Here is a 12,238-nt window from a genome sequence, read left to right on the forward strand (position 1 = left end):
ACGCTCATCGACGGAGTGTGGAAGCAACCGGAAGTATAAGTCCTGCACCGACATTTCTGCATCCTTACAAACGCTTACAAAGCGATATATGTTTCTCTGATCCCTAAAGCTTTCACCTTCTGTGGCGGAGATATTCGGCCGTTTGGAAGCCATGAACAGAAAAATGTACATCGTTTAGCCGTAAAATTACGGGTTTTGAAATGAAAGGTCGTCTCTAAAATCAGACTTTTATTTCCTTTACTCTCACACAACAATGTCAATATTTTATCATAATGAAGCCGAATGGTGACATGACCGACAAAGTTGAGCTTTTATTGTCGATGCGATGCTGCGAAATCTAGTAAATCTGTAAATTTATTGAAGACATCCAAATTAAATGTCTATCTCGTATACAAGCTGAAATCACATCGGCCGCGCAATGTTTCGGCCATCACAGCGACACTAGATTCAACTTGACGTAAGCTAACATCCATGATTACGTGGATGGGCTTAAATTGTCATTTGAATCGTCAAAGTGTTACATTAATCATTACATTTACCCCAATACCATTTTCGCTTTCCTATGTCAAAAGATTTGATTACGAAAAATAAGTCACAATCGGCATAAACGTTGATCTAGCTTCAGTATCATCACAATAATTACTCTGGTGAGGGTCAGATAGAAACAAAGCGGTGGTGTATCGGGGACTGTCCGTGTGCTGATTCCATCCACAGCTGGCATCCTGGCTGATTTGCCATGCAAACTGTATATATCAGTGATGGACCGTGTAAAAGGTTGTTAATATGCATCAGCTTGGCACTGTCCCTGGGGAATAGTCGTAAGATCATGAAGGGGACTTGTATCACGCAACGGCAACCTTTCATATGCAGGCAAAGAAGTCATTCGTCGTTTACATCTGTCATAACTGTGTGATCTTCTGTGTAGCATTCAGCGGTTTCAATACACGCCGCACGACAAGATGCTGCAAACATACAAGTGGTCTCGTTACGCTAGGTCCTGAACCTTGGAGTGAATGTTATACTGTGCAGTTTGACATACCGCATCAATTTGCCATAGTTTGGAGTCGGTGTTTGACACTGCGTGAGTTTTTACATTCCGTTTCGGCACAGACAACACCACTATATTGGCGAGATTCTTTCCTCAGTCGTTGGATGCAGTTATCGCCCCGGAGATTACAATCATGCATTTCTGCGTCTCCGTGGTTGCCATGGCAGCCCGGCACACGGAAAAGGATCGTTCTCGATTACTCGCTGCAATCATCGGGTCGGAATCGAAAGTCGTGATCGGCGTGGCAGCTGGCGTGATGAACGTCTCCGCCGAGTAATTTATGTATACCTTGCAACCTGATAATAACCCAGGGTTTACCTCGGTAGGCAACATGACATAATTGTCTCAAAATAAACAACCGCTTCTTCCTGTTCGACGAACAAGGGGTTCCGAAAGGTACATCTTGTTGTACCTCTAGTTGCTGAATCGTGCTAAATGCAGAGAGACACATTTCTTGTCCGATTGCTAGGCGCCACACCTGACCATCACGACTTTGCTATTTCCGTATACATGTATTGTTTATTATTCAGAATAACATTGTAATATATAGGGGATGTCGTGCTACTACAATTAGATCTGCAACACAGGAAGATAGTCTTGTAATTGCCTAAGCGGCAAACGGAAATGCAAAAAGAAAAAAATCCTTAGATTTTAAGACGAATCACATATAAGCACGGTGGAGGCAAATATGTACATGACCTTGAAATATCGTAATACAATATATTTGCATTGACAGACCTCAAAACTAAGAAGTTAACGTTCTAGCGTCTCGTATATAGTACCGCATTGTCAACAATGGCAAACCAATCCCAAATTTACAATTTTCAAAGCGTATGAGGCTGAGGGCACATTGTTTAAGAGAACTCTAAAACAATTTTAACAATACAAGGGTCAAGAACTTTTAGAAAAATCGGATTGTCAAGTAATTACGAATCAGAAAGTAGTGAAGGGAAAATTTAATTTGAAATCAATATACGTAGCCCCGAGTAGGTAGAGGAATGCAAAAACATCAAGATGTCGTTTGGAAACGATAGCTACAAGGAAAACAATTCCACAGATTCTTCATCGCCAGACCAATGCACTTAACGACAAAAAATATACAGGCGTACCTACAGTACCTTGAGCACTACGTCTGCGAGGTATTTTCAAAGCAACTGCTAAAACTTCTCTCGAATTCAACAATTCATCTACTTTTAGCACTTTGGCGGCGATCAAGTCGGAGCAATTTTAATTCTGAAAACTCAGATTGCAGCTAATGCAAATTCGCATATACATGTGGTGAGGCGACGAATCGGTTGCATACAAAGGAAAACGCATTATCTATATTGCGAAAGATACGTAAGTTCAACGTACTCAGAGCATTGCACTTACATATTGATGGAGAATCTTCCATTACATGGCTCTTTAATTTACAAGCAGCAAGTTTTCAAGACATTTTTCAAGTGTGGTGTCTCTTGAATGAAAATGTGGCTTGAGGTCTTTGCTTGCCGGCAGATGAATCGAGCAGTTCTCTCAAAGAGAATGACTGATCTAGTTTCTGACGGACACGGCCGCACAATACGCAATAAATGATAAACGCGGCAGAATTTTTACGACTGTGTAATCAGTCCAATTCATTCAGTTTTTATTGTTGAAAATTTGCAGATTCTGAATCCTTGCAATAAATTCCCGACTCAGAAGCGGAAAGCAGATTAAGACTGGGTCATAAAAAAGGCAAAGTAACGTTATGAGTCGCATGTATCAATGTCATTCTCCACCAAGCAATGCAAAGTCGACTTATCATAAATATCGCATCGCCTGCCATTATTTTTATCATATCTATGAGCGTCTATGTTCTTCTATCAATTCATCATCCGCCATTGCCTTTGTTTTAACGGATACTTTGAATTGGCGCTATTATGACGTCAGCGCCAGTCTGGAATCAACACTTAATACGAACTCCCAGTCTAATATTATTTGTTTAAGACTTGTCAGCAGTCAATTATGTAGAAGACGAAAAAGGCAACAAACAAACGGAGACGACGCAGACAGTAACTGAAGCAGACGATTTTGTCGCCGACGCACAGACATGAAGGCTGTCATATCTGCCTTTGAAAGGCACGAAACCACTCACCTTCAGAAAGTGTACGCACATCGTCTTTTCTCACTGTGGATAGCCTGTAGGCACAGACTGTGCACTCGGCCGTATCGTTGCTGATAATTTTGCAGACTCAAACAGCAAAAGAACACAAACGTGCTTAACGCCGAACGTAAGCACGAATTCAATCTCATTAAGATATAATATGCATGTTGTTAGTGTAACGAAAGCATAATGAGGTCTGCCGTTTTACATTCTAAGCCTTAGTAGATAATTGCAGGCCTGGCAGATGGGCGAAAATTAGGATATTCTCTTTTGATTAACCACCGAGAATGATCATATTATCAGATATTGCGTATCAGACAACTTTGGGTAATTTTGATGAATAATAATATCAAACAACAACAAAAACAACAACGACGACGACAACAACAACAACAACAACAACAACAACAACAAATAATAATAATAATACATCATCATCATCATCATTATCATCATCTCCATAGTAGCACCGATGCTTCATCTCGTTTCTCTCGATTTTAAGCGAAAATAACACAAAAGTATCTTCATCAGAGGATGTACTGACGGTATTTGGGCACATATCGCCTAATACACACTTCTTGCAAAATTTGCACTGGCAGGCTACTTGAGCTGCTTTCGTTACACGTCATCACACAGTGTTAATATCGACTTAAGGGTTCGTGAAGTGTTCAGATAGATTAAAATGCCTTGAGGAGAGAACGCTGGAGTGTAAATTCTCATCAGTGAGAGTAAATTCGATAGCTTTTCATCTTCGAACACGCACAGGTCCTGTGTAGCGGTAAACAAAGTACACTGAGTTCTACCTTTATGGCTTAGACCGTCAGTGGGACTCTGCCATTTCAACTTTGATGATCACTTCCGGTTGATATGATCGACTTTTCTGAATATTTTGAATAAGAACACGATGTTTACATATACCTCCAAAGTAGCGGGAATGAAACCAGCTCTACTATTGTAACACACGATTGTCGCTGTGTCAACATTTTGAGTGATGGCCATCTTGACATTAACGTATTTCTATTGACAGGACATTACGATTGAAACCAAACCGAGACGTCGTTGAATCGTGTCCCTGCAATGGAAACGTGATGAAACGTCCCAAAGCTATATCTTTCCAGTCCTAGTAAACACAGTGTCAAATTTATCTACCTAGAGGTTTGTATCCGTCGGTGTCAAGTTGCAGACGATATTACTTGTTTGATCAGAATGTCCCACTCGGGACAAGATATTTTTTCTCACAAAATTACATTTCTATTTTTTTTCTAAATCTATTCGGTCATTATTCTCATCAACCATTCTATTGTGATGAAGACAGACAGTAAATTGCCGAAAATCCATCATGGATGTCAGGCAGGTTATTAATTTTCATGTCTGCAGCTCGCGTTCGGCTAATCAGCACGCCAATAACTCGACAGTTTTGTCTCACCGACAGGTAAGAGAAATGAACACCTTGGGTCATAACAGGAGCTCGACAAGAAATCGCACTGGGAACGATCTTCACTCGACGTAAGTTCTAACCTCACGACAAGTCTGTCAGATAGAAAAATGTTCATCCTCCAAAGCTGTTTCTGTGTATATCATACAGTACTGTCCACGTGTGGTGCTAGTGGTGTGATCAGTCGGCTTGAACGGTATTTGAATAAACGCATCCTCTGCATTAAGACACAGTCCCTCTATGGAAATGCTCATGGTACATATCAATTATACTGTTGCTAAAGATATCCAACATTTCAGCTTCTTTTTTAGAAAAAATATCAGTCAAAGATTACTATGAGGTCGTAACGGAGATATTGTTCCATCGAGGTGAACACTGATAATGTTTTTTGTTTTAAACGAAAGGCTCACATATTTTATAATTCATAAGTAAAATATGTTTCGAGACCTTTTGAGAATACGACTTCCCCTTGCGCGCAGGCGCATCTCAACGGCGGAGGTGTTTGATTTGTTGCTATAAATTTTTATAGTTTCCTGAATAATATTTGGAGCATTAAGTCGGGATAAGAGAGTTTTGCACATCGATGAGCAAAAATAGTGACATTATAATGTGTTTCAATGACATGTAAGTGTCTAAACAACATCCAACCATCACATCCATAAAATGAATTCTACAGGCAGCAGGGTTTCGTCAACGCCAATTTTGATATGATTGTTCGTCCATAAGCATGATAAAAGAGATGATGTTGCAGAATATCTGAGTTCGGTACAATGTCACGTGACAGTGTACTCTTTAACCCTTACAGTGCTGCAATTTTCCCACCAAAACTTTAGAGCAACATTTTAACCCGTTTTCATGAATTTTTCTGTAATTTTTTTCCATAATTGTGAACCAAATGGACATCACATGTCAATGATTACAGTTTCTTATCAAAATTTTGGTAAAATTCTGAAAAAGTGACTAGGTATATTTTAAAAGGGCGGCAAAAATTGACTTTGGCTCTCAAAGGGTTAATAACTTGTACTTTAGAGATTCTTGTCACTGATACGTAGAGAGAGTCACACATACTTACACAAAATATCTTTTTGAGAGAGAGGTATGAAAGACTTGGTGTGCAGTTGTACGACTTTTTGATACAGTCGGTGAATTTCTACGACAAATGAATGGACGATTATGTTCATGATTTGATGAAACATTTGCCACAAGACTAGCCGATAGCTCTCCATTGCACTTCGTCGCATGTAGATGGTACCGTGACGTCATCGCAGAAAATACAAATGTTGAAAGTATTTGATAGATTATAAGTTTAATGATAACACTGTAATATATTCTAAAATCATTCTTTTCTCAAAGAAAAAAAGCAAAATTGAAGAAATAATGAAAATGACAAGGGAAAGAATTAGAATATCCGATATTTTAGTTTTATTATAGGTGATATTTCGATTTGCAGATAAATAAAGAGCGATCCTGTCTCCACCTTGAGAGACAAACAATCACGCACGGGGGGGTGGGGAGAGAGAGAGAGAGAGAGAGAGAGAGAGAGAGAGAGAGAGAGAGAGAGAGAGAGAGAGAGAGAGAGAGAGAGCTTGCCCACGCGTACATGAAAGCAAACTGAACATGTACTTTAAACTAGGGCTAGATTATCGTATACTTATGTTACTATCGTTAATTTAACTTTCAGCGGAACATAACTCTTGCTGAGAGAAAACATTGACGTTGACTTTAAGGTTACGTTTTCTTTGTTATAATAAATCACAAGCGTGTTAGTCGCCCGCCGCATCAACCTTGTTTGCATAGTGGCAACTGCAATCAGACATGAAAGTTGTGATCCCGTTCTAATGAAAAAATCTACTCTAGTAGATGAGTTATTGTGGGGCAGTCATCACCATGGCGATAACCATGTCGTTGATTGAGTACAATGGCTTTATATTGCACATACAGTTATATTAAATAGACATTAAAGCGACCAGCTTAAAAAGCGCCACACAGTTTTTTCCTGAAAACTCTGCTGGAGTTTCTGCTCAACTCGATTTTATTTTCTTCTTTTTCACAGTATTGTAATAATATCTTGCTGTATAATGACACTCGATACGTATCGCTGCGATGATAGGGAATTCAGTCAATCCCATCTCAAGAGAGGGGTTGCAAGTTACATGTCATTATTTGGGTCTCGCTCTCGGCTGTAGTCTTCAGAATACATCGACAGTAACCATTTCTCCGCTCTCCCATTAAAATGCATTTAATGTTTCATATTCATTACTGCTACAAGAATATTCCAGAACTGCATGGGACTCATTTCTTCCATGTTACTCGATACATGTAGCGAAGTGTATCATTAATTTGGGAAGAGATATCTCGGAGAAAGTACGTACATCAGCTCAAATAACTTCCTCGTGTGTCTAGGTTCCTTTTCTTCGAATTCGTGAGTTGCGCTGCGCCCAAAAGCAAGGCCACACGTTCAGAGTAGGTCAAGAAATTAGTGTAAGATGTTTTCCTGTCGTTTGCAATAAACCAAAGTTTAATAAAACAAATTCACATAAAACGCATCGACGTTAATATATATTTATATCAGTATTACATTGGTATTATAAAATCCACATAATACTCTCAGAACATATAGATGTTTATGGGGTCGTTATCTTTTATTTTCAACGTCACCTTGTATCAAGGCTACGGTGGCTTGAATGTTGAGTACATTTGCCATGTTCAACCCGATAAAAGTAGCTCTTCAAAACTTACGCAAATAAACTGAGTCAAATACTTCAAGTTGTACATGCCCGTGTATTTGTTTTGTAAATCCTAAAAGACATCTCCCATCTTCTGTATGTGTATTTGATGGCCTATCACCCTCCCATTGGCAAGATATGTTTGAAGCGCGTCAGGTAAGATAAATCTAAACCATGGAAATTTGTACAACTCATAATGCCAGAAATTCTTCCATGGTCGACAGCTGTTCACTGCATCTCCTCGTAATAGATTTGATTACCTCATTCACAAACGGCGGAAACATCGTTAGCGTCATATTCCGGACCCCTATCATCATCGCCATTGTCAACGTCGCCATCCCCGTCAATATCGTGACCAAACATGTCGCCATAAATATGTAAAGAAGAAGATTTGTCACCATGATGCGAATGCTGCGTTTTCTCGAATCAAAACAAACCTATGCTCAAATAAAAGGTGTCCTCAAATGCCTTTGCCCACAAATGTAATGTACTTATCTATCCATTAATTCCTATGGTTACATTACTTCCTTTCTAGTTCAAGGGAGGCTATCTGTACTTCCAGCCTTTGAAATAGACCGTGATTAAGCTTTGTCCTGCATTGACACGGCCAGTAATGGTCGCCGCTCATTTCCCCTATATTAAGTGTCCGTGTTATCACGTCTGTGCTACTTATGTCATAAATCTTTGAATGTATGGAAAATAGCGACTCGTTGTCCATTAAGCGGTAAATCAAAAGGCAACTCTCCACATTTGGTCCGTGGTTTATCATAAGCTGTATTGTGAGTTTTAGCCGATGGTCGTCAGTGTGTCGCATGAACAATAATGTCAGCATGCACCACTGTGATATTTTCCATCACAGAGAATGATATATATATTTATTTATATCCAGTTCAGGATGTTAAGTTGAAAAATTGTTCTGTCAAATTCATACTTGGATATTTGGTTTTCCATGCAAAGAAGTCATGAATTCTCTCTCTCTCTCTCTCTCTCTCTCTCTCTCTCTCTCTCTCTCTCTCTCTCTCTCTCTCTCTCTCTCTCTCTCTCTCTCACAGACATTAACATGGTGAACTAATCAAAGTCTGGACACACAAGTCTACATAGAGCAGTCAATTGTACACGGTAAATTAAGCAAAGGTAGTGTAAAGCGAACGATGCTCATGTATTATTCACGGAGAGACGTGACTAGGAAAAACGCAACGCTTTCATTGCAAAAAGGTTTTCCCGGGCTGCCGATAATATCTCCAATTAGTATTTGTTCTTTTAAGCTGGCGAGTGCATTAAGATCACGTCTGGAATAGGTTTTCTTTCTCTAAGGTGGAGGCAGCTAAAGTCTCACGATATTCTCTTATTGTACATCGCGTTTTGACACCGCTAGAACGCCAATATCTTGCCTACGGTATGATAATATATACTGTAATATTTTCGGTTGCTGCATATATAGCCATTAAAATCTTATCAATGGGGTCACGTGAGTTGTATACCTCAAAGACCCTTTTCCTAATCACCTTCGGGTTTCACCTGCCCAAACACGACCCACCTATCTAGTATTCGGAAGCTCTTTTCCAGTAAAAGAAAGTATTTTGTATCGTTTGCTCTTAAAGCTAATAAATAATCAGTGCTGTACAAAGACCTGCACAAAGAAGGGGTTAAATATTAACGGCTACTTCCGCTGCTAAACATATCTTGATCACTAACAGCCGGAATGACTGACGTTGACAGCCAAGGCAAGAATCAACAATGAAGACAAGGAATCCATTATGGTGATACAAGTAACTTTTTGTAAGTCCATCAACAAGACACACTATGATTTTCACGGTGAAATTTACATGCAGGTAAAATGTAAGTGCATGTTGACTTCAAGTTCACTGCATTCATTCTATTTTTTTTCAAGTTTACTGTTATTTTTTAAGTCATGCCGAGCATAGTTCCAGGCTAAAGCAATTGAGTGAAAGGACAGAGTATTAAAAGTAGACGATGTAGCTAATTTTTTCTAGGTTAAACCATGTGGAAATATGCAACTGAGCTTGCAGTTTGTTTCTAATTCACCAAACATGGCAAAATAAACATGTATTTCGCTGAACGTTTCGGGCGTGTACGAATTAAAAGCTTAAGTCTTTCTCATGATGGGAAATGATGTAGTAGCAAAATATCGCGTGACAACATCGCTCTGGTTGTACATAACTTACAAAACACTAGACATCGTAACAGATGTTGTCTTGGCATTTAACTGTTGAAACGAAATACGTTTCATCCCAATGACAATATACGTACATGGATATCCATGGATATCCATAAATTACAATGAGTATAAATTATGCTTCGATGAGTAAATATGCGTGCAGTTAGATATTACTTCGACGCAGTGGTAATCTACCTGTGGCTGTCATTTGTGTGTATGTATGTATGTATGTATGTATGTATGTATGTATGTATGTATGTATGTATGTATGTATGTATGTATGTATGTACGTACGTACGTACGTACGTACGTATGTATGTATGTATGTATGTAATCCCTATGTTTGTGAAATGAAGCCATGAATTCTGTAAACAATATCTACAAATATCCACATAAAATATTTCATCCAATTATCGGATATAACGCTTGCAATGTTGTTGTATCAATGTCCCAATGCGTGAGCGCCTACAGATTCTTCTTAAGTAGTTCCATATCTAAGTCGCATTTAAATGGATTTCCTGTGCAAATCGTCACATTTATCGACGAAATGGGGAATGAAAGGGACGCTGATGTAGCCATTAATCTACAAGACAGTATAGGTACATAGATCGAGACAGCCTAATGCTCCGCGCACGACTTCACTCAGCACTCTGTAATACGCTATATTTTCTCGTCGGAAAAAAGTGATTCAGCGAATCCGATACTTTTGTCGTGATACTCACGTTTAAGAGGATTGAGGAGCTAAGTTCCTTATTTACTCGGGTCGAAGGTCAATGAATGTATTAGGAGGACGTGACCTCAAAGATTCTTCCTCGATTGTTGATTGATTTATGGGTGAAAGGTAAAGGGACAACTCCGTCTTTCACCGATACTGACGAATGTCAACTCTAGCACAAAAAATCCGTTTCTCAGTAAATTTTTCAAATATGAAGCGCGATCTCTTGGAAAGATTAATGTATAACCTACTGACGAAAACAGATATTTTGTACATAATTTAGTCAGGCTGTTTTTCAACGTCCTGTACATTAATTTGATAAAGCATTGTGACCTGCAAGAATGAACAATCTTTTCACTGTGCAGATGTTGTTTTCTTGCATCGACCCTCTCTTATGTGGCAGTTTTCGTAAGATGTCGTCGACTGTCGCTGCTAGTCTTCTATCCTCGGCACCAAATGTATTCCCACATTCTAAAGCACACACTCCTACACAGATGAATGAAGTGGTCTGCTAAAACTTTGGAAGAAGCAATCTAATGTCCAACAGTGCCTAAACGCTCGATCAAAAACATTGGACAAAAATATCTCTACAACCGAAAAATTTACGGCCCAGGAATTATAGTTGGTTAGCCTAGAGCTGTCAAAAAGCGTATAGTATCATCTCGTTACTACAAGATATTTACAAAATCCTTAGGTTTATCGTCGCACTCCCGCAATATTGACCGTCCTTCGAAACGTTCATGTTCGTACTGAACTCAAAGCATTACAGCGATCGAAAGACTAAATTTTACCAACACTGTCTAACATAGTCTCCCTAACTTCATTAAAAGCTGATTTAATTTCCTCATACAGCGAGACATGGACAAGTGTTGTCGTAAATCTCTCTCGAGACCTGTGATCGTCGGCAAAACGTCGGAACTCGAAACGCCCCTTCAATGCTTAAGAGGCCGGAACGCTAAACAATGCAGCCAGGTTGGAGTAGGCGAAAATTTACCGAACATGCGTTGCCAGCATTAGGAAAGGCAGCTAGTCTTGTCAACATATTCGCTATGGCTGAACATGATCTTGATGTTTGGTACTCTGCACGAAATATAGTCAGAACAATTGTCATTCGAAAGAACAATAGGTTCTTGCACTTACCTTGCGTGTTGCCCGTGTAGCAACGGGAGGACGATGATAAATGAAATCTGATCGTGTGATACCAGGCGGTAAAATGTTCGTCAGCGAGGAAAATAATGCTTCATAAGCCAGTGAGCAGTCTTTTCTTCACTCTTAGGAAACACGACACAATGATCGGCTTCAAGGCCATCTCAGAAACCAGTCCGTTCCGAAAGTTATTGACCAGCCGCTTAAGCTTCGACGTTTTCTTTGCCCTGTGTTAGACAAAAAATAGCGGACGAACGGATGATTGAATCTGGAAGGCCGGAAAACCTTTATGTGCTATAGGTAACAAAGCAGCGCGTCGAGGTATGCACCAAGGACACCGGCGACTCAAACCCCGCTTTAGTCGAACAGAGACACTTCAATATATGGTGTTCGAATAGCTCGATATATCGGTCAAAATATGCATGAAAGGCGAGATCGAAGAAACTAATTTTCGTAGACTGCACCGCCGACGTGACACACGACGTAATGTGCAGCTCGTGTGTATTTGCGGGGACAACTGAGTACGTTCTTATTCTGTGAGACTCCCTAGGCAGCTGGGAAAAGAAAGCATTTGACAGCTTAGTGGCGCTGTTTCTGATAGTGTGCGTCGCAAGCAATGCATCGCCAGCCCACGCCACCCATTAGTATAGGTTGACGTCCAGCTTGCACTGTACTTATTAAAGAAGAACATTTCATTGAAGTCTTTGAATCTAAAATTGTCTCTAGCAGATTACTGTGACTTATCTTGCAATTCTTTTCCTGTTGAAAAGGGACACTCAGGAAAAAGCGAAAATAAATTTAAAAGGCGAAATAAATTTTATCAATGTCTGTATATATGTATACTATGCAAGATGCGATTTGCATGAA

The 12,238-nt window shown here is 39.6% G+C and overlaps 1 protein-coding gene and 1 long non-coding RNA gene across 6 annotated transcripts in view; both read right to left on the reverse strand.

The window, feature by feature from the left end:
• The window catches only part of LOC139126325 (uncharacterized), a 426,578-nt gene that overhangs the window by 318,008 nt on the left and 96,332 nt on the right, over nucleotides 1-12,238 (reverse strand). The window lies entirely within an intron of this gene.
• LOC139126451 (allatostatin-A receptor-like) overlaps nucleotides 1-12,238 on the reverse strand; it is a 179,713-nt gene that overhangs the window by 82,666 nt on the left and 84,809 nt on the right. For 2 of the 4 annotated variants that reach the window (XM_070692506.1, XM_070692508.1), the window contains one exon: nucleotides 11,366-11,598. The gene's annotated coding sequence lies outside the window, so the exon portion shown is untranslated. Of the gene's footprint in view, nucleotides 1-11,365; nucleotides 11,891-12,238 lie in introns of those variants that run through there. The other 2 variants (XM_070692507.1, XM_070692505.1) reach the window with 2 other exon arrangements.

The sequence above is a fragment of the Ptychodera flava genome (genome assembly GCF_041260155.1).
Source record: "Ptychodera flava strain L36383 chromosome 3 unlocalized genomic scaffold, AS_Pfla_20210202 Scaffold_27__1_contigs__length_13241970_pilon, whole genome shotgun sequence".
NCBI classification, from domain to species: domain Eukaryota; kingdom Metazoa; phylum Hemichordata; class Enteropneusta; family Ptychoderidae; genus Ptychodera; species Ptychodera flava.